Source organism: Hemiscyllium ocellatum, chromosome 34, assembly GCF_020745735.1.
Source record: "Hemiscyllium ocellatum isolate sHemOce1 chromosome 34, sHemOce1.pat.X.cur, whole genome shotgun sequence".
NCBI lineage: Eukaryota > Metazoa > Chordata > Chondrichthyes > Orectolobiformes > Hemiscylliidae > Hemiscyllium > Hemiscyllium ocellatum.
In genome coordinates this window covers 6,176,108-6,199,182 of record NC_083434.1, presented here as the reverse complement: position 1 = coordinate 6,199,182, position 23,075 = coordinate 6,176,108, and positions in this window count along the sequence as shown.

The following is a 23,075-nucleotide window of genomic DNA, read 5'->3' as shown; positions in this document are numbered from 1 at the left end:
AACACTACTGAGCAGATTGATTAGAACATTTGAGGATTCTTGTGGTGCAGTGGTAGTATCCCTACCTCTGGACTAGGAAGTCCAGTTTCAAATTCCTACTGCTTCAGAGGGGTGTACTTTTGGGCGGCACGGTGGCACAGTGGTTAGCACTGCTGCCTCACAGCGCCTGAAGACCCGGGTTCAATTCCCGACTCAGGCGACTGACTGTGTGGAGTTTGCACGTTCTCCCCGTGTCTGCGTGGGTTTCCTCCGGGTGCTCCGGTTTCCTCCCACAGTCCAAAGATGTGCGGGTCAGGTGAATTGGCCATGCTAAAATTGCCCGTAGTGTTAGGTAAGGGGTAATGTAGGGGTATGGGTGGGTTTCGCTTCGGCGGGTCGGTGTGGACGTGTTGGGCCGAAGGGCCTGTTTCCACACTGTAAGTCTAATCTAATCTAAAACCTTCAACAGCATGTTATATTTCACTAGAATTGGCCAAAATCTATAACCATATCTCGTACAAGTTATGCCACATCTATAAATGATTACATGGTGATTTTTTAAATTGTGTTTTTTTCCCTAGTCCAAAATTAATACTGGCATAAAAAAAACTTGAAATCATATACAGTGCCTGTATTTGTAACAACATATTAATCTTCTTGTACCATTGCAAATTTAGTGTAATAAAAAGAGAATGCATATCTCACATTAATTGTTGGTGTTATTGACCTTCGTACTGTAATTTGGCACATTTTATACACCAAATCTCTACCCACCAGTAATTTAGTATGTCATCCCTGAATATAATAATAATAATAAATGACAAGTAATCCAAGCAAAGCACTAATTTGATTACTGATCACTGGTTATCCCCAAACTTTGATGTTTAAAAATTAATTCCTGCCTGAAGGTGTCATTTCCATGTTGTTAAGAAATTCTCACATTTCTATATGTCACACATTTCAATTTTTTAATATCTTACCGATGACAGAGAGGTTACAATACACAGCTGTTTGCTTTCCATCTGTGTAAATAATTAACTTTCTGTTGGCTACCAACCCAATTATATTTTCTTTGAGAAGTTGCAGGTCATTGAGGTATGCAGTTTTGTTCAATTCTTAATGGATCCTAGACATTAAATATATCCATAGTTACCATTTCAGTACAACTCAGCTGTCCTTGGATTTAATTAGTGGGTTCTGTTTTCTTTTTCTTTAGAATATCAGCATTGTTACATTTTGTAGATGTTTGTGCTACCTTTACACAGTTCCACAAAACATGATTTTATTCCAGTAGCTAATCATGCAAACTTTTTACATATTAAGTATTCTGCTGAAAGTGAGGAGATTGAAACTTCTTTCATCTTTACTTGTAGAACAGGTATCAACATTAGCAACCCGCAAGTTAGCTAAGATAAAGCTAGCTCTTGAAAATAGTACCTTAGCTTTTGTACATCAATGCACATTTCCTTCATCTAAATCAGTCATCCTTGCAGCATTTCACAAATAAAATTTTGATTCATTGTTAGTTACTTTAGAATTATGAATAAATGTTATGTTTTGTATTTGTGACCACTAAAATTCAAAGTGGAGCATAAGAATTTAAGAAGTTGCAAAAAGGAGTAGGCCACGTGAGGAATGAGCCTGCTCCACCATTCAATATGATCATATTATAAGAAATAGCTTGAGGAGGCTTTGCAATGAATTGAGCCCTCTTTGCCATTCAGTAAGATGATGGCTGATCCAATTGCAGCCTTATCTCCACTCTCTTGCCTGCTGCCCAGTCATGATGAAGGGTTTTTGCTCGAAACATCGATTTTCCTGCTCCTCGGAAGCTACCTGACCTGCTGTGCTTTTCCAGCACCACTCTAATCTAGATTCTGATTTCCAGCATCTGCAGTCTTCCCTTTTGCCTAGTCCTAACCCACAACTCCCTTATAGACTGAAATTCTATCTAACTTAACCTCAGATATATTTGATGATCCAGCCTACACTGCTCTCTTTGCAAAGACAATTCCAAAAACCAATAGCATTCTGAAAGAAGAAATTTCTCCTTATCTTAGTCTCCAGTGGATGACTGCTTACTTTTAAATACTGCCTACTAATTCTGTGATCCTCCACAAATGCAAACATAGGGCAGAATTTTGTACTGCAACTGGGAACTGGAAGAAAGACAGGTGAGAGAACGTAACTGCATGGGAGGCCAAAGAACAGATTCCCAACAGCAAAATTAACTTTTACAATTGAATTCTGGAAATGTTAAAAACAGCCAAAAAGTGTGGCACTGGAAAAGCACAGAACGTCAGGTAGCATACGAGGAGCAGGAGAATCGATGTTTCAGGCATAAGCCCTTCATCTGGAATGTCGCCACATTCTCCTGCTCCTTGGATGCTGCCTTTTGACTCTGATCTCCAACACCCACAGTCCTCACTTTCTCCAATGTTTAAGACAGATCAAACCTCGAAAGTGATTTTGCCTGTTTCAGCATGTCATACTTATTGAAAGATGTTGGGGATAATCTGCTATCGAGGTACCTACATTGGGGCTAGGGAGGGGAGCACCATTATTAAAGCAGACACTGTCAGGTACCAGCTAAAACACAGCCATGTAAAGTAAACCCAGCCACTGCAGGACTGACTGCCTGAGGCCACATTCCTGGGGGATTAGAACATGTCCGTCAGTTTCAGATCATCCTGTTACACTCTCATTGTTAATAAAGGAAACCGGTAACTATCGGATAGTGTAAATCGCACCGATACTACACTTGATTGATAAAGTACTTGCTAATGCCTCCGCTGACGTCAAACTCATTCGGGTCCTGTGTTAAATGATAATACCTGTATATTCAACTATGGAGAACTATTGTGAACACCCAGACAGCCAGGCGCATAGCAATGAGGAAACCCTTCCAAACAATAAACTTTTAATTTACAAGATCGGAAACTGCTGAACCCAGGATGTCTACCCATTGTTCAGCACAGCAGGAGCTGGACAGGTATCTCGGGGCAGCCAATAGAGACACTAATCCCTTCACAGACAGGTGAACCGACCAATGAGAGAACCGAACGAGGGGAACCTGACCGGGAACTCGAGGAAGCGCGAAGTATAACTGCACCAGATCCGAAGAGAAAGACAGAACGCCTTCTCCAATGAATTGCATGCCTTTGAATTCGTTGTATAGTTTGCCAGTCTTGATTCTGTAATAAACGGTGTTTTTGCTCCAAACTATAGCCGGTCTGATCTCTCCTTCCAAAAGAACACGTGGAGACGAGACCCCACGGGTCCGTCCCAACAGATGGTGAGCCTGACCGTGGGAAGGGAAAGAGACAACCGCAAGTTGGCCACGTTGGCGGACCAGAGGGCAGACAAACTTTCGGCCGAACTTTTAAAAGGTCAGGAAGCGCCTGTTAAAGCAAAGACTTCCAGTAGGTAAATTTTTTAGTTAGTCAGTCTTTGTCTGCTCCCTGATCCTCACCAACACAAACAGTACTTTTAAATCAGTTTGGCAGCAACGTTGCAGAGTCCATACTGGTAAGCTATTTTCTCACTTCTTCACTAATACCTGCCTGTTTTCGCGGTACTGAAGTGACTAATTGATCCATGGCTAGCCTTAAGTTAATGCGCAGTTTTTGAGTTGAGTTATTACGTGAATTTTGGATCCTGGACGCAGTTTTTGAGTTGAGTTAATACGTGAATTTTGGATCCTGGATGAGGTTTTTGAGTTAAGTTAATACGTGAATTTTGGATCCTGCACGAGGTTTTTGAGTTGAGTTAATACGTGAATTTTGGATCCTGGACGCAGTTTTTGAGTTGAGTTAATACGTGAATTTTGGATCCTGGATGAAGTTTTTGAGTTGAGTTAATACGTGAATTTTGGATCCTGAACGCAGTTTTTGAGTTGAGTTAATACGTGAATTTTGGATCCTAGACGCAGTTTTTGAGTTGAGTTAATACGTGAATTTTGGATCCTGGATGAAGTTTTTGAGTTGAGTTAATACGTGAATTTTGGATCCTGAACGCAGTTTTTGAGTTGAGTTAATACGTGAATTTTGGATCCTAGACGCAGTTTTTGAGTTGAGTTAATACGTGAATTTTGGATCCTGGATGAAGTTTTTGAGTTGAGTTAATACATGAATTTTGGATCCTGGATGAAGTTTTTGAGTTGAGTTAATACGTGAATTTTGGATCCTGGACGCAGTTTTTGAGTTGAGTTAATACGTGAATTTTGGATCCTGGACGAGGTTTCTGAGTTGAGTTAATGCGTGAATTTTGGATCCTGAACGCAGTTTCTGAGTTAAGTTAATGCGTGGATTTCGGATCCTGGACACGGTTCCTGAGTTTTTAAAGTGTGTTTTTCCCGGAAGTCACAAGTGGTTCCGGCAGCCCAATTTTCAGAGGCGACAAAGTGCTCTGACGGGCAATTTTCGAAGGTAACAAGGTGCCCTGATGGACTGTCTTCAGAGGTAACGAAGGCTCTGATACGCGAGACGTCCAGTACTGCAGTAATTTTCTTCTGAATGGGGGATTTTGTCGGGCCCGACGCGCTAGTGGGGAAAAAAAACTCTGGGTCTGAGTTAAGGTACAGCGTGGCTTACGGAGCCTGGACGCTTTTTGAAATTAATTAATACAGCGCTGACCGCACTTGACTGATTGGATCCTTTCTCTTTTTAATAAGCACTTTAACTCTGACAACTATCGATAGACACACTCGCTGCTAGCATCCTAAGGGGACAGAGGGCGGATCTCATCTCCTGGTTAGGGTTTACCTGCACAGGCGTTTGCCTTAGACCGGTTGTTAAGAGCAGAGATCTGCCACGCGAAGGTCAGGCTTTTGAAAAACGCTCTGTTTTTAAAGCGGTACCCACCAGGTGAGATCCGTCATGGGGGACTTGAACTTTGGACCACCAAAAATGACCCAATTTCGACCATTACGCCCCAGAGTGCCCTGGTGGCACCTCACGGTTGGCACAGACGTGACTTCGCATGCCCATTTATTACTGGACAGTGTAGCAGTGCTCAAGACAGCACTAGATCAAGTGTTTAACCAAGCGCCCGCCCAAAAAGACCTGATATTGACGAGACTAAAAGAGACCTTCACAGATACGGCGCTAATGACCAAGATTTTAAACAGTCTCCTACTCTCGCCGCAATATTCAGTGCGGCAAACAATAGCCCTAGGGAAACCCCCTACTGATTGGGCACCACCGACCGCCGATAAATCCCTGGGGTGGAAGACGAAACTGTTAGTCACATTCAACCCGCAGTGGCAAGGGGGCCACTGTACCTCCACCACAGCCCCAGTCATTTCGGACGCCCCCGACCGAGATTTGCTACGATTTCACACAGATTGTCAGTTTCTGCGAGGATATAATGCCTCGAAACATGTCACTAAAACTAGGGACAAGGGACTGCGACAGGCTGAGACGAGAGTACGGACACACCGACAATATGCGTGGATTGGCATGTATGTGGATGAAAACCAGTGTGGGGCCGGCCCAGTGAGAGAGGGAGTGAGTGAGTGAGTGCAGTGATTTTTAACAGACGTGGCGAACGGAGGTGTCGCAGCAAATGTTTCATCCCAGGTCTCGGTGTACAGTGGACCGGCGCCGACAGCCTGAGTGACGGAGAGGGACCGTGGGAAGCTGCCCAGTAGGTGAAAGCAGTTTTACTGCTGTCGGAGTACTCTAGAAGGGGCTGCTCGCCTGCGGACGTTCCGCCACCCTATTAGCTCAACTACCGCGCCACCACTACACCGATGGGTCTCTCAAGCGTCATTGCCCTACTCCATGGGATTACTCGATGAACAGGTCCTCTTCAGTTACTGGGATATCGATATGAATCATGCCTCTAACCACATCTTGTTTGACAGGTTGTACCTTTTACTTTTAACTATAACGTCCCGACCAACAACATGCGCATTGCCATATCGCCATACTGTGCGTTTTCATTTACAATGTTTTGTATGTCCAGTGTTTGGCCGTCCCACTGCCCAAATATCCCCCAACCCACTTATTTTTGTCTCTCTCTCTTTTTCCCCCGCTGGTCACAGGCCTCAGGCCTCCAACTAGGACGTGCTACTCAGCACACAGCAGGGTGCTTGGCCCATCTCTTTTCCTCGCGGCCTCTCACTCATCTTTTTGTCCGCCGACATGGTTGTTTAGGCCATCCCTTTTCCCCTCGTGCTCACAAAGTGCCAAGAACGAGGGGGGGCCCACCTACTCCTTCTTCCGTCTATGCCCTCCAAATTTTTCTGCCCCTTCTCATGAACCCATTTTTATCCTTTCTCCCAAGTCCACAGATTTTTTCTTTCGCTAAAGCATTATGGACGCTCATTTTAAAGCAATTTCCTCCTGCTACTTGTCCCCCCCTCCTCAAGTTTGCGGCTAGGGAGGGTTGAGCTACTGCTGCCACAGACACTGCCATTTCCAGTCCTTAAAGCGGGTATTGGCAACCGTGCGGGGTGAAGATGCCAGCCAGTCTACCTGGCTGAAGCTACACTCTCCGATGCTTTGAATATGCAACCGGTAACTGCCAGACACTACCAAACCTTCCCCAGTGGAATCTCGTACAGACTCCTCTTGCCGATTGTACTGCCCTATCCTACACCCCTGCTCCCCATTCCCCACACCATGGTCACGCCCCTTCATCGTCTCCTCCCAAACCTACACACTTTATGTACACCGCCGGATCTGAGGTCGTCTTAGCCTTGTCTTTCACTCAGCCTGCATTGAATTCACCCGGTTCTCACTGAATTGAGGATCCGCTGATCCCCACGCTCCATCTCTTTTTAAGGTTTTAAGCTCCCTGAGGTTTGCTACCAGGACTTCCCAACCCTCATGCCCTGCCCAAATCCTTCAGTCTCCTCAATTGCGAGTACTCCTCGCCAATTCATCTATTCATAGCTTTTGCGACGCACAGGTTCGCACTGAGAACGGCAGGGTGACCAGGTTCCTCTATGAATCCTCTCCTAGGGGTATCTATCTTTTAAAGGCTGCTACTTCTCCAAATTCATCAAATCTTTATGTATTTCACGTAGGAGACTGCTGCACAGCCAATTTCTGTCCTGATCTGTCCGACCAGCTTTTTGAGACTCTCTCTCTCTCTGTCTCCTTTCCAACATGCCCGCAGCACCTGCGCACGCTCCTTTGGCTAGAGCACACGGCCCCTCTCATAAGCAGGTTCTTCATTAGGCCAGGATCGTCCTTGCACCTCTCGTTTGGCGCCTCATTCAGGGCAACAAGCCCCCTCAGGGAATTGGTCCAACTTCGTACCACCACAAATCTCCCAATTGCCCAGAGTTTTGCTTTGCTCATGAGGCTCCCAGTGATAACGGCCCCGCTCCATAATCATCAACATCATATCTTGTACCGAGCTGGCTGGAAACACATACGCCACTACACGCACCACTTCTCTCATTGCTCCAAGTCAGCAGAACCTAATATATCTCTAAAATCACTCGATGAGACACGACCTGATGGGGAGGTGCAGTCTGAGCTACGGCCCGACATGGGTCCATTTCACTAATATCCTTACTCTTCGTGTACTTTATTCCGCTCTCTAAACTCTTCATTCAGCCTTATCTTAAGAGATCCACCTTGTTTATCATGCACTCCGCTCCGAGCGGGCAAATAGCCGCCAGGATAAGGTTGGGCCCTTTAGCAGGTGGCTCAACCCCTTTGTGGCTACATCGGTCTTTCTCCACAGTATAGGCGCCTTTCCTGATGTTACCAATACTTTCTGCCTCACAGTCGCGGATCGCTCCAATATCCTACCCAACTGTCTAGGGGCGACAATCCCGCCCTGCTTGCTAAAGGGGGTTCCCGGCTACCTTGCCGCTTATTCTGCGCGCCCTGTGAGGCTAGGGGCATCTCCTGCGCTTTGTCTTCCCTAACCACACACTGGAATTTCACCTGCTCTATTGTCCTATTACCACAGAGTTGATGGGGATCCTCATCATTTCCACCTTTATACTAAACGGTCTCCATGGGCGCCTCATCAAACGATTATCCTACAACAACACCATTGGTTGTGCGCCCTGCGCACCGGCAGTTCCCCGGTGTGCTAATCGAAACTACTTGTGTCCCTTACTGTGCATTATCAAAGCGTACCGTTTGCCTTCCCCTATGCAGTCTATTGTGGTTCCCTTCTCACTATTACCAATCCCACTTCCCTCTCGAGGGACTTACTCTATTTTTTCGACACAACTTCTGGACAAATGTTTTTACTCTTCAAACATTGCGTTTTAAAACATGCAGGCGCCTGTGCTCCTGCAGCTGCTAGCACACATTCCCACCGAGTCATAACTGCCACTCGTACTATCTTGCATTTGTATCAGTGTCCCGACTTTCATCTACCCCGTGTAGTGCTGCTGCTCAAATTGACACGGATTATCCTACTAATTGTCTTCCACAGTCCGCGCACACTTGATTTTAACTTTGTCAGAATATTGCGACTTGACACCTTTTGCGTGACTGCTCCCCGCAATTACCTCACCGACACTGGACCAGTGTCATGATTACGTTTTTTACATTTTTCCTCTGCCTCTTCGTAATTCGACGAACATTAAAACACCTATAGTATAATCTGGCTACCCCTGCCTCGACTGCCTTTTTGTGGCAGCCCGTGCTGGGGAGCCTTTTTCTCTGATTTGAGATCACGAATCCCTCTGACTTCCTTTGTGTAAAGTTGTACCCCTTCCCTTACATGAAACCACTCCGTCTACCTCACACAGAGTTCTCTCTATTTTTATGTGACTCCTTTTGGTGGATATTTTTCATTGAAATACTGCCACGTACAGGTCCGCAACTCATAAGAATGGTTAAGGCTTTCAGACTACCTTCATTATTTTCACCATTGCCTTTTTATATCTGCCCCCATTCCTCTTACACAAATGGTTGAGTACACTCTTCCTGGTTGCATTTGACAGTCCACATGAGCACAAACCTTATGTTCAGGAGTACTGACTGGAGAATTTGGGGACCGCCTCCCGTCCATTCCGGTCTCCCAGACATGCCACCCCAAACACCCTATGCAACACAACACTTTATTTCCCATAGTAGTCACATAGTTCCTGACTGACCCCGCCATATATCACCCTGGTGATGCGGGGACTCCTTTTTACTGCATTCCCACAGCCCCATCTCACTGATTTAAAGGTGATGAGGTATCATTACTTTTCAACCGGACCCCCATACGTTGAGCTCCACCGGGAGACGCCGCTGCCACCAATTCCGACAACACGACAGCCTGTGTGTGACCTCCTACAAATGGACAGGGACATATCCAATACATGCTGTAATGCGACTTCCGCTCGTGAGCCATGATACCGGGTTTCTTGCTTACGGCTGGTTGCGATAAGGGCGGGCGAGTGGGGACCTCCCAATTCTTTTCTTCATTGCTATGGTACCGCCGTTGCATGAGCTCGGGGTTCGGGCGTAGTAGAGGCTATCTCTCCGAGGCGTGCCAGCTCCCTCAATGGTTTTCTTTCGAATTCATATGATCCTGTTGTGCATCCTGTTGTGATCATGACTAAATTTTCATCTTCATGTACATTGAATGAAGCCTGGTTGTCCAAAGAGCCCCTACTCATTTATTTTGCCCGTCTAAATTGGGGATATGTGAATTGATCCTCCCATAACAGCGGGTGGGGGAGATGTACTGTGCGCCCTGGCAATCGAAACACTGCTGTTCTCGCAAGCGGCCCTTGCGGACTGTCCAATATTCCTGACTGGCCTCAGCCACTCTCGGAGGCCACTGACCATGCTACTGAGCTGCCCACGTCTGTCCTTGTGGCGGTGAAATGGATGTCGCCATCTATTACTCAATGCAGCACGACTGGTTAGCCAATGACGAGTAAGATCCCTCGGGCGAGGGACAACCTAAGACAGGCACAGTCACCCATTGACATCGGAACGGGTGGCCTCCGTTCGTCTCCATTTGATGAGATTTCTGCCTGCTTGCATCCGTGTCGGACGGTTGGACAGCACTGCTGCTCTCTGGAACATACTGATCTACGGGACCACCGGGGCACAGTACAGTTTCACACTGGGTTTCACATCTCTAGCGGGTACCTACCTGCTGGTACCAGGCTGTTCCTACTCCCTTTCCAAACTTACAACACCTATTTACATTTGCCGGCTCTTTGGACTACAGACTTGCGTTTACTAAATGGCTTACTCATTCTAACGCACTCGCGTACATTCCGCCAGCTCTGAATGACTGATTGAAATGCTTGTCTAATCCTGTGCTTTTCGTTATTTCTGCAGAAACTGCCTCAATTACTTCAACTATTAGTTTAGCTTAGCATGCAGCTGTGACCATCTATTGCTTAATTGTGTAGCAGCGCGTTTTTCAGGGCACCCTTCATCCCCACATGACTGTCTCCTTAGAACCGGTGAGTCTGGTCGATACAACACCGGACACCGGTCGCCTCGTGGGGTTGCGTTCCTTACGGGATAAGGGGGTGTGGCCTCTTTCGAGGCCAAGGGAGGGAATGTTGGGGATAATCTGCTATCGGGGTACCTACATTGGGGCTAGGGAGGGGAGCACCATTATTAAAGCAAACACTGTCAGGTACCAGCTAAAACACAGCCATGTAAAGTAAACCCAACCACTGCAGGACTGACTGCCTGAGGCCACATTCCTGGGGGATTAGAACATGTCCGTCAGTTTCAGATCATCCTGTTACACTCTCATTGTTAATAAAGGAAACCGGTAACTATCGGATAGTGTAAATCGCACCGATACTACACTTGATTGATAAAGTACTTGCTAATGCCTCCGCTGACGTCAAACTCATTCGGGTCCTGTGTTAAATGATAATACCTGTATATTCAACTATGGAGAACTATTGTGAACACCCAGACAGCCAGGCGCATAGCAATGAGGAAACCCTTCCAAACAATAAACTTTTAATTTACAAGATCGGAAACTGCTGAACCCAGGATGTCTACCCATTGTTCAGCACAGCAGGAGCTGGACAGGTATCTCGGGGCAGCCAATAGAGACACTAATCCCTTCACAGACAGGTGAACCGACCAATGAGAGAACCGAACGAGGGGAACCTGACCGGGAACTCGAGGAAGCGCGAAGTATAACTGCACCAGATCCGAAGAGAAAGACAGAACGCCTTCTCCAATGAATTGCATGCCTTTGAATTCGTTGTATAGTTTGCCAGTCTTGATTCTGTAATAAACGGTGTTTTTGCTCCAAACTATAGCCGGTCTGATCTCTCCTTCCAAAAGAACACGTGGAGACGAGACCCCACGGGTCCGTCCCAACAAAGACCAACTCACCAGAACAAAGTTTCACAGCACCTTCACAAATAAGTTCAACATGAGCAAGCATTACATGTCTTTAGATTCATTCTACATTTAAGTGGCGTACAATAGATGAAGTAGTCACCTTATAGTACTTATGAGTGAATAGCCACTACTTTGTTACTTTCAGAAGTGTTTATCTATATCATACTATGATTGAGAGTGAGTGGCACTAGTTTAAGTTACACAGGGCATGAGGTTGATCAAAGGAAGGACCTGGAATGTGAGGGACATGGGTCAAGGATCTTGACCAAGGATAGAGGCCAGTCTGGGAAAGGATGAAAGGGTTATTGGAGAGGTGTGGAAGGGTTGTTTATGTACTTGAATGGCATTGGTACAAGTGGAAGGCATTTCACATGCAGGGAAGGTGGCTGAACATCAGTCCAAAAGGGTAGTTTGGTGGCATCAACGATAGGTTCCTGCGGATTGGACTGAGGGTGTTGGGAAGCAGATTGGATAGTGATAATAAAAGGGGGAGTGAAACACTGCAGAGTAAGAATTCTATGGTCAAAGTCAGCAAATGGATAGTCTCATTGGAGGGAAGGTGGTTCCTAAAGCTAAAGAAAATGGCAGTGACAATGGCTAAGATGAAAGTCAGCATAGGGAGGATGATGTGTGTTAGCTCAGAGGGGAGATCAGACATGTGGAGGATTATTGCAATGGGTACCAGTGTAACAGACGGAGGTTAACTTTACCATGGGGTTGGTTAAGGGAAGTGGAGAGTCTTAATGAGTGACAGGGAGAATACAAGGTAATCTTTTAAAAGTGATGCTCAACCTATATCTAGCTCAGAAGATAGTTCCTCACTAATGGTGAATAGCTAAATTGGGAGGAAGGGTCTTCAGGTGGAAGGACTTACAGGCATGCTCCATTCAGCTAACTAAAGACATAGCCATTAATAATGTAAATTGGATAGGAACATAAGACATAGGAGCAAAAGTAGGGCATTCAGCCTATCAAGTCTGCTTCACCATTCAATGAGATCGTGGCTGATCTGATAATCCTCAACTCCACTTTCCTGCCTTGCCCACACAAATGTTGATTATTGATTAAAACTCTGTCTGACTCACTATTGAATATAATTAATTTCCCAACATTAACAACTCTGTGTGATAAAGAAATTTGCAGATTCCCAACTCTGAGAAGAAATTCCTTCTCACCTCTGTCTTACATGTAAGCTCCCTAATTGTGAGATTTCAACCTCTGGTCCTGGACTATCCAACAAGAGGAAATAAGCTTTCCAAATCTACCCTGTCATGTCCTCTCAGAATCCTGTCTGTTAAAAAAAATTACCTCTCATTCATCTGTATTTCAAAGAGTATGGGCTCAATTTACTCAAACTTTACTCATGAGACAGTCCCTCCATATCTGGCATCAGCCTAGTGAACTTTCTTTGGACTGCCTCCAATGCAGGTATACCTTTTGTTAGATACTCTTATACTCAATTTCTTTTGCAATAAAGGCCAATATTCTATTTGCTTTCACTATTACCCACTGAACTTAGACACTCGTTTTTCATGATTCATCAACAAGGATTCCCAAATTCTTCTGTTCAGTAGCTTTCCGCAGTCTTTATCTGTTCTTCCTGCCAAAGTATATAACATTGTATTTTCCCAAATTATATTCCATCAACTAAGTTTTTGCCCACTTCCTTAACCTATCTATCATTTGCAGCCTGTCATCTTCACCCCTAGTCTTCCCAAGTATTTTTGTATCATCTGCAAACTTGGGTATACTACATTCACTTTCCTCATCCAAGTCATTAATATATATTGTAAATAATATATATTTACAATGATCCCTATGACACACCACTTGTTTTAGGTTATCATCCTGAAAATTCCCTCTTTATAATATATCTTTGTATTTAATTGTTAGCTAATTCTCTATCTGGATGTTTATATGTAACCTCCAACACAATTTTATCTTATTATATAGCCTAATATGTGGTATCTTATCAAATGCCTTCTGAAAATCCAAAAAAAACCCACTGTTTTCCTTTTATCTAACTTACTTGTTACTTCCTCAAATTATTCTAGTAAATTTGTCAACATGGTTTCCCCTTGATAAAACCATATTGACTCGGCATGATCATATTATGCTCTGCTGATAAGCCTTTTATAGTAGACTTTAGCATTTTCCCTGTAATTAGCCTGTAATTACTTGTTTTCATCTTCCCTTTTAAAGTAAAGGTGGTATATTAACAGCTTTCCAATTCTCTGGGATTTCTCCAAAATCTAAGAATTCATGGAAGGTTACAACCAGTGCATCTACTATCTCTGTTGCTACTTTCTTTAAAATCCTAGAATGCATGCCATCAAGTCCAGGTGACTTACCAGTGTTTAGCCCCATTAGTTTCCCTTTTTCTTTTGTAATAGTAATTGTATTTCTTTCCTCCTTTTCCTTCCCTGTTTGGGAAGCTCTTCGTGTATTCTACTGTGAAGATTGATGCAATGTATTATTCAACTCCTCTGCCATTTCATAGTTTGCCATCATTTATTTCCCAGCCAGCCTCATTTTTTAAGGAGTGTGTGTTCACTTTGGTTCTCTCTTCCTTTTTAAATATTTTAAAAAATACTCTTGCTGTCCATTTTGATACTACATGTAAGTTTACCTTCAAAGTTTCTTTTCTCCCTTTATTGTCTTCTTTTGGTGATTTTTAAACTATTCCAATCCTCTAACTTACCACTAATCTTTTTCTTTTGATCTGATGCTATCCTTAACAGCCCTGGTTAACCATGCTTGGCTTATCCTCTTCCACACGGGAATATGTCTTTGCTGTGAACTATGAACTATTTTCTTAGATGTCTGCCATTGATCCGCAACTAATTTTGCTGCGAAACTCCTTTCCCAGTGCAATCCAGCCAACTCTCCCCTCCTTTCTTTGTAATTAACTTTATATCATCTTAGCACAGTTGTTCTTCAATCAAATTTCTCCCTCTCAAACTAAATGCTAAATTCTACCATAAATCTAAACTGATCCAAAATACTCAGATATATTCTTCTCTGTGGTGAAGCCCACATACCTTTGCTGTGTGACTCAAGGATCTCATAACATAAAGATTCCGAAGGTATCAGGTGTTGCAGTGAGGTTTGAGCTGTAAGCATCTGCTGGTTTCTGAGACTGATAAGGAGGGAAAGCTTGAAATACTGAACAGATCTATCTCTGCAATTACTTGATACATATGTGAGGCTGGGACAAGTGTGCACCGTATTTCTGCCTGCTAAAGGTAACCTGGGAGAGGATGGCCTAAGGATAGGCAGCAAGAGGCAGCAGCCTAAAAAGAGTGATAATGGGGTCATTACTACCTGAAGGATTGGCAGATGTTTTGCCTCAAATTCACAATAATATCCCAAGTCCAGTCCTGCATATGGCGTGATGCTCAGATATGCCAATAATATGCTAACAAAACAAGTTATTTATCGATAAGCCCTCATCCACAGAGAGTGAAAAGGAACAAAATGCAATGCCTGGATATGTACATCACCACTGTAGCAACTAATATCATAATAAAAAGTTAATAAATGTGATGGAGATACAATCATGTTTATATTTGGATATACTTGGAATTATCCTGGGGTGAAGTACCACTGGATGCAAGCCTGATGCTGCTCCACCCTGTCAGTGTGTGATGGCACCTTCCTGACTCCTTGAAGTCAAGGGGCATCTAGAATGAGATCAAAATGACTTTCCCCCTTTTGCCTAACCTTTGTTAACTGAAGTGATAGTGAGCAGCCTTCTTGAATTACTGCAATTAACTCAGTGTAGGTGCATAAACAATGCCAACAGGGAGGGGTTTCCAGGATTTTGACTCACCAACACTGAAATAAGGGTGATATATTTCTAAGGGAGAATAAAGTTAAAAATCACACAACCCCAGGTTATAGTCTAACAGATTTATTTGGAAGCACTAGCTTTCAGAGCTTTGCTCCTTATTATGGTCCTGCTTCACAACCACCTGAAGAAGTGCTCCAAAAGCTAGTGCTTCCAACTATAACCTGCTGTTGTGTGATTTTTAACTTTGTTCACCCCAGTCCAACACCAGCTTCTCCACATCAAGGGAGGATAGTGAGTGGCTTGGACGGCAACTTGCAGGCAATTGTGTTTCCCTAGTATGGTACTAATCAACAAAAGCTGACTGCTTTGTACTGAATAGTATCAAAAGTTTTATATGTTGTTGGATCTGCACTCATCCAGGCAAGTATTAAGCATTTCATTGTGTTTTGTAAATGAGGGCCAGGTTTTAGGAGTCAGGAAGTGAATTACTCACTGGCCATGTTCTTGCCTCTGACCTGCTTTTGCATTCACACTATTTATATGCCTAGTTGTGCCCAATCTCCTGTCAATGTTACTCTCCAGGATGTTGATAGTGGAGGATTCAGCGAGGTGATATCATTAAATGTCACAGGGTGATGTTCTATTCAGTCTTGTTGGAGGTGGTTATTGCTTGCCACTTGTACATGAATGTTACTTGCCTCCTGTAAGTCCAAACTTAGACATGGGCTGTTTCAATATCTGAGAAATTGTGGATGTTGCTGCTGACTGTTTAGTCATCAGTGAACATCCTCACTTCTGGCCTTATGATAGAGTGGCTGAAATTCCTTTGGAATTGACTGAGGCCTGCTAACAAGCATGACAGGCTTCCTTTGTGTCTGCAGTAAATGACATGGCACCACAGATGCAATGTGATCCTGATATCTTTGGCAGAAGGGGCAAATTGAGAAAAGGCAAGACAATGCAAAGCAGGAATGTTGTGAAAATCCAGGCAGGCTCAAAGTGAATGAGCACTGTGACATTGAGCAAAGAGCCTACAAGTGCAGCCTGGTCCATTCCATGAGCTGGATACATACACCTGAGTGTGCAACTCTACAGTGCAGAAGTGTCTGTGTATGAATTAGAATTTGTCACGAAAGTTCTTATAGCTGGCACATATTACATGTCGGGGATGTAAGGTGCAAAGATCCAGTGGCCATGGAGTGCACCCTGAGATGTTGGTTGCTAGTATCCAACATGGAGGTCCTTTGGAAGAAGTAGCAAGCTGAATTCACCAGGTATGCACTCAAACTGTTTTAAATAGCTAGTTTGGTAAGCTAGGAAGCTGAACATTAATGAGGCAAGTTGGGCCAACAATAATCACGCCTAATTGGCAACCCACCACTGCTGAGCAAGTAACTCATTGTAAAATACGTCATCAGCAAAAGAAATGGAGCAAAATCCTCCCAGTGTCGAGATGGAACTTGCGAGACTTCTTGTCTGATTTTGCCGCAAATATCATGATCATCCACACTGATCAGAATCCCAATAAGATTCCACCAATAATCTTTATTTCAAAATCCATATACTTGATGATTAATGCAATGGCAAATGGCATTACTCTTGTACGGGGGCTTGTAAGATATTTCCATCAGCTCTTGTTCCTTATTAAAAATCCACTTCATAGCTTCATAAATTGCAACAATAAAGCCTGTTAGTAGGGAATGGTAGATCAAAGTTTGTGCATTCCAAGGCTAGTGAAAGTTGGAAAATATCTGTCGAGCAATGAAAGTACATTCTCAGGAGTGCTGTAAGCACCAACCTTGAGGCTTTCGGATCTATCAATTTCGCTGAACAGCACATCCCTGCTATGGTCTTGCTTGGTTAACCCTGTGCTATTTCACATAGTTCTGGAAACTTGTGTGTTGACTGTTAAGGCCAGAAATCTGCGTCAAACCAGATTTATTTGAATACCTTAATTACATGTCCAACAACTCCATGAATGCTCACCGGATTGCTGACCTGCAAACTCAACCTAGTTAAACCCAGAAGTTGATGGCATTATGTTTGGTTATAATAATTTTGATAGCTTTAACCCACTCACCTGCATCCAAACCTCTTCCCATTAGCCGTTAAAATTCTGCTGAATATCACAGTTTCTATAACAGATGCACTGCCACCATTCACCATACCAATTCTATAAAAATAACTTTTATCAATCTGTCCAGAGATTTTGAGGCACATCCTTCATATTTTATAGCGATATTTTTAATTTTAGGATTGATTAGAGAACGAATGAAAATATGCTAATATAAGGTCTGCTACAAGTTACAGAATCAAATTTGTTTTCATTAAAGCAGTAGAAAAATCAATTTATAAATACAAGGTAGCCAGTGTAATTGAAGGCAATTCATTTCATCAAGACCAATCCATCCGGAGTTTGTGGATAATTATCATGGCTTTCCTCTGATTATTACTTGTGTAAATTAACCTATTTAAGAATGCTTTCCAATCTTATGTTTATTGCCCATGTTATATACTGGCCCTAATTTTCTCCATACATTTCGTACTTGAAAGAATTGTTGCACATCTCCCTTGCCCTCTATCTTCTGTCGTTTTTTAAATAAATTCTTTCAGAGAATACAAGTGTGACTGTCAAGGCCAACATTTATTGTCCATTCCTAATTGCCCTTGAGAAGGTGGTGATGCATCACCTTTTGTAGTGTATGTGATACAAGAAGACTCACTGATTGAATGTGTAAAGGAGAATGTACGGATTATAGATTTATAACTTTTGTTAACTATTTGTTTTAGATATTAGGCTGTGGCAGGGTTTTCCCTCACATTAATCTCTGTTAACTTTCATAAATTTCAAATTTGTCTTTCCTCTTATTTTGATATATTTTAGAAAAGAATTTTACAGGCAGATAAAATCTTTGATAGCAATGGGAGTGAGCAGCAAAACAAATTGAACCTGAGGAATGTTAGGATTTTTCATCACTTAGTTTAAGAGGAAGAAGTATTGGAAGGAAATGTAAAATAAGTGGGATAAGGAACAGTGAAGCAAACTGAAGGGGAATAAAAATATAGGTGTTGAGCATAGTTCAAAGGTGTGGAGGTGTCAGCGTTGGACAAAGTCAGAAGTCACACAATACAGGTTATAGTTCATTAGGTTTATTTGAAATTACAAGCTTTCAGAACACTGCTCGTCCGTCAGGTAGTTTCAAAGTGGTTTCACTTGATAAAGAACAGTGCTCCGAAAGCTCATATAAATAGTCCAGAGGGGTAGACAATACAGTCAGGAGGTTCAGGGACAATGAGTAATTAGATGAGAGAATAGAAAGAGAACTTACATTCTACCTTTTAATAGAATTCTAGTGTAAATTTTGCCTAGTCGGTGGTTGATTGAGAAGAAAATGCTAGATCTTGTAAAGTCATTTACTTGTTACAGTAAGGTTTACTTGCATATACCAGAAGGAGCAGGGAAAGAAATTACAATTTTAAGAGATATGGGAGAATGTTAATCTTGGATGCTAAGCAAAGAGGAGATATGTCAGTCAGAAGGACTATTGCCAGAAAAGGTAGTAATATGTGGAATTCCTGGTGAGGCGTGAAGTGAGGTTGGAGTGTCCGGTGAAAAGTGGAGAAGTGGTGTTAGGAGTACTAGAGGAACTCATGGCTCCAGGAATATAATTTGGTGATATATAGCTGGGTCACAGTTAGGAGTGCTGCCTCCTGTGGTTGAAAAGCCAGTGGAAAATCAGGCAACTGAGGTATTACAGGAAGTCTATCCTGGGATTTTTCCTGATTATGTGATAACAAGTTCACAAAGTCACTGGTTGAAACACAAGGAGATAAGGAAGTTGAAGTAGAATTATCAGAGACCATATTTGATCAAATAGCTGAGACAAAACAAAAACTGGTGGAGGACAAAGTGGATATTTTTAGTTCAAAAATTGAGTTACAACAGAAAGATTAAAAAACTGAAGCAACCGTATCAAAAAGTGTACACTAAAGAACAATCTGAGTGTATTTCAGAATGTGACTATCTTAAAAATGACACCTTGATGATCATATGGAGATCATCACATAGTTGACCGATGGAAAATTGGCAGAAGTTCATCAAATCGAATTACCAGTGGGTTGTAGAGAGGAGGTATTGTAAGTAGCATTGGGAAGATGCAGCATGGGTTCATGAAGGCCACTGGAATTCAGAACAAAGAAGTGAGATCTTATAGAAACATATAAAATTACGAAGGGAATAGATAAGATAGAGGTACAGAGGGTGTTTCCACTGGCAGGTGAAACTAGAACAAGAGGGCATAGCCTCAAGATTAAAGGGAGCAGATTTAGGACTGAATTGAGAAAGAACTTCTTCACCCAGAGGATTGTCAATCTATGGAATTCCTTGGCCAGTGAAGTAGTTGACGCTACTTCAGTAAATGTTTTTAAAGCTAAGGTAGATTGCTTTTTGAACAATAAAGGAATTAAGGGATGTCAGTGAGAGTGCGGGTAAGTGGATCTGAGTCCATGAAAAGATCAGCCATGATCTTATTGACTGGCGGAGTAGTCTATTCCTGCTCCTAATGTTCTTTTTCAGATTTAGATTAGATTAGATTCCCTACAGTATGGAAACTTCGGCCCAACAAGTCCACACACACTACTCTCTGAAGGGTAACACACCCAGACCCATTCCTGTACATTTACCCCTGACAATGTACCTGACACTATTTAGCATGGCCGATTCACCTGAGCACATCTTTGGATTGTAGGAGGAAATTGGAGCACCCAGAGGAAACCCACGCAGATATGGGGAGAATATGCAAACTCCACACAGATAATCGCCAAAAGTGGGAATTGAACCTGGGCCCCTGGCACTGTGAGGCAGAAGTGCTAAACACTGAGCCATTGTGCCGCATGTTGTAGAAGAATTACTGAATTTTTACACTAGTTACGGACTCTCATCGGAGATACAATCAGATCAAGGCTGAAATTTTACTTAAAAATTATTTAGGGAAGTTATGGATAGCTTAGGAATAAAACAATTCAAAATCCCTGTGTACCATTCAAAATTACAGGGAGCATTAGAACAGTGGCAGCAAACTTTAAAGACCATGTAAGCTTATAGTCAAGACTATTCCAGATGATTAAGGTAAAGGAATTCCGTTTGTATATTTTGCAATTAGGGAAGCACCAAATAAATCTACCAAATTCAGTCCATTTGAATTCATTTTTGGGCATGAGGTGAGAGAGCTACTGAAATTAATTAAGGAGAAATCAATGAGTCAGGGCTCGGGGACCACATATTTAGACTATGTCAAAATTTAGGGAAAGATTAAATAGAGTGGGTGAGTTGTTTAGACAGCTTTTAAAAATAGTACAGCATGGATTCTGGGTAATCCAAGATGGAGGACAGGAAAAATTTCTGGCTGTAATAGCTGCTCCTTTTTTTGAGGTATCTTAGGTTCTGGAGGTAATTTCCTCGAATTCCAGGAGCAGCAATTACTGTTTTATATGCTGTTGCATTGTTTTGAAACTTTGGGAAAAAAAGTCAAAACAACAGCAGTTTTAAAAGGGGGAAGAGCAGACAAAGGAAGCACATGGTGAGGACAGTGCAGGAGAGAGAGAGAGAAAAAAAATACCTGCACAGTTACCGCCTTTGCTGTTTGAATTCATGTATCGCTGGACATTGGAGTGCATCTGGGAAAATTAACAAACAGTAAAATTCACAACTAACCTTGGAGGAACTGTTGGGCGAAGTTCACAGCACAGAATCAGGTAAGTTAATTGTTGTTTTAAGTCTGTCCAAGAGAAAGGCTGTATTAGTGAGTACAGTGGGTTCTTTCTTGATTGTATGTTTTGGAGGTAAGTCTATTGATTAAACTTAAAATATAAGCCATAGCTATTAAAGTAACCTGGGGCAGTGTTTGTAGAGGAATAAGATGGTGTTATTTTCTGGGTCTGCAGATTGTGAAGGAGCAAAAATGGCCTTTGCAGTGATATGTACTTCTTGTCAGATGTGGGAGTTTAAAGAGAGTTTAAGGGTTACTGCGGATTATATCTGCCATAAATGCTGTTGGATGCGAATCTTATTAGATCGATTGGATCGGTTGGAGAGACAGTTAGAAGCGATGAGGAATTTGCAACAGCAACAGTATGTGGAGGATGGCAGTTATAGGAAGGGTGGAAAGTCTCAGATACAGTCACATAGATAGGTTAACTCCGGGAAGAGTAAGAGTGGTAGGCACCTAGGGTAGGAGTCTTTTGTGGATATACCCATTTCAAACAGGTATGCTGTTTTGGAAAATGTAGGGGGTGATGGGTTCTCAGGGGAATGTAGCATGAACAGCCAAGTTTCTGGTATTGAGCTCTAATGCAACGAGGGGTATGTCAATTCCAAGAGATCAGTTGTGTTAGGGGATTCTGTAGTCCGAGGTACAGACAGACATTTCTGTGGCCAGCAGTGTTGTTTCCCTGGGTGCCAGGAACAAGGATGTATCGGAGAGGGTGCAGAATGTTCTCATGGGGGAGAGGGGCCAGCAGGAAGTCATTTCCTAATTGGAACCAACGACATAGGAAAGGAAAAGGTTGAGATTCTGAAGGGAGATTACAGAGAGTTAGGCAGAAATTTAAAAAGGAGGTCCACAAGGGTAGTAATATCTGGATTACTCCCAGTGCTACGAGCTAATGAGGGCAGGAATAGGAGGATAGAGCAGATGAATGCATGGCTGAGGAGCTGATGTATGCGAGAAGGATTCACATTTTTGGATCATTGGAATCTCTTTTGGGGTAGAAGTGACCTGTACAAGAAAGATGGATTGCACCTAAATTGGAAGGGGACTAATATACTGGCAGGGGAAATTTGCTAGAACTGCTTAGGAGGAATTAAACTAGTAAGGGTGTGTGGGCAGGGGAGGGGGGTGGGAGAACCCAGAGAGATAGTGAGGAAAGAGATCGATCTGAGATGGGTACAGTTGAGAACAGAAATGAGTCAAACAGTCAGGGCAGGCAGGGACAAGGTAGGACTCATAAATTAAACTGCATTTATTTCAATGCAAGGGGCCTAACAGGGAAGGCAGATGAACTCAGGGTATGGTTAGGAACATGGGACTAGGATATCATAGCTATTACAAAAATATGGCTCAGGGATGGGCTGGACTGGCAGCTTAATGTTCCAGGATACAAATGCTACAGGAAGGATAGAAAGGGAGGCAAAAGAGGAGGGGGAGTGGCATTTTTGATAAGGGAGAGCATTGCAGCTGTGCTGAGGGAGGATATTCCTGGAAATATATCCAAGGAAGTTATTTGAGTGGAACTGAGAAATAAGAAAGGGATGATCACCTTATTGGGATTGTATTATAGACCTTCTAGGAGAAAGTGAGGACTGCAGATGCTGGAGATCAGAGCTGAAAATGTGTTGCTGGAAAAGCGCAGCAGGTCAGGTAGCATCCAAAGAGCAGGCGAATTGACGTTTCGGGCATGAGCCCTTCTTCAGGCTCATGCCCGAAACGTCAATTCGCCTGCTCTTTGGATGCTGCCTGACCTGCTGCGCTTTTCCAGCAACACATTTTCCGCTTGTATTGTAGACCCCCTAATAGTCAGAGGGAAATTGAGGAACAAACTTGTAAGGAAATCTCAGCTATCTGTAAGAATAATAGGGTGGGGGATTTTAACTTTCCAAACATTGATTGGGACTGCCCTAGTGTTAAAGGTTTAGATGGGGAGGAATTTCATAAGTGTGTACAAGACAATTTTCTGATTCAGTATGTGGATGTACCCACTAGAGAAGGTGCAAAACTTGACCTACTCTTGGGAAATAAGGCAGGGTAGGTGACTGAGGTGTCAGTGGGGCAGCACTTTGGGGCCAGCGACCATAATTCTATTCGTTTTAAAATCGTGATGGAAAAGGATAGACCAGATCTAAAAGTTGAAGTTCAAAATTGGAGAAAGGCCAATTTTGACGGCATTAGGCAAGAACTTTTGAAAGCTGATTGGAGGCAGATGTTCGCAGGTAAAGGGACGGCTGG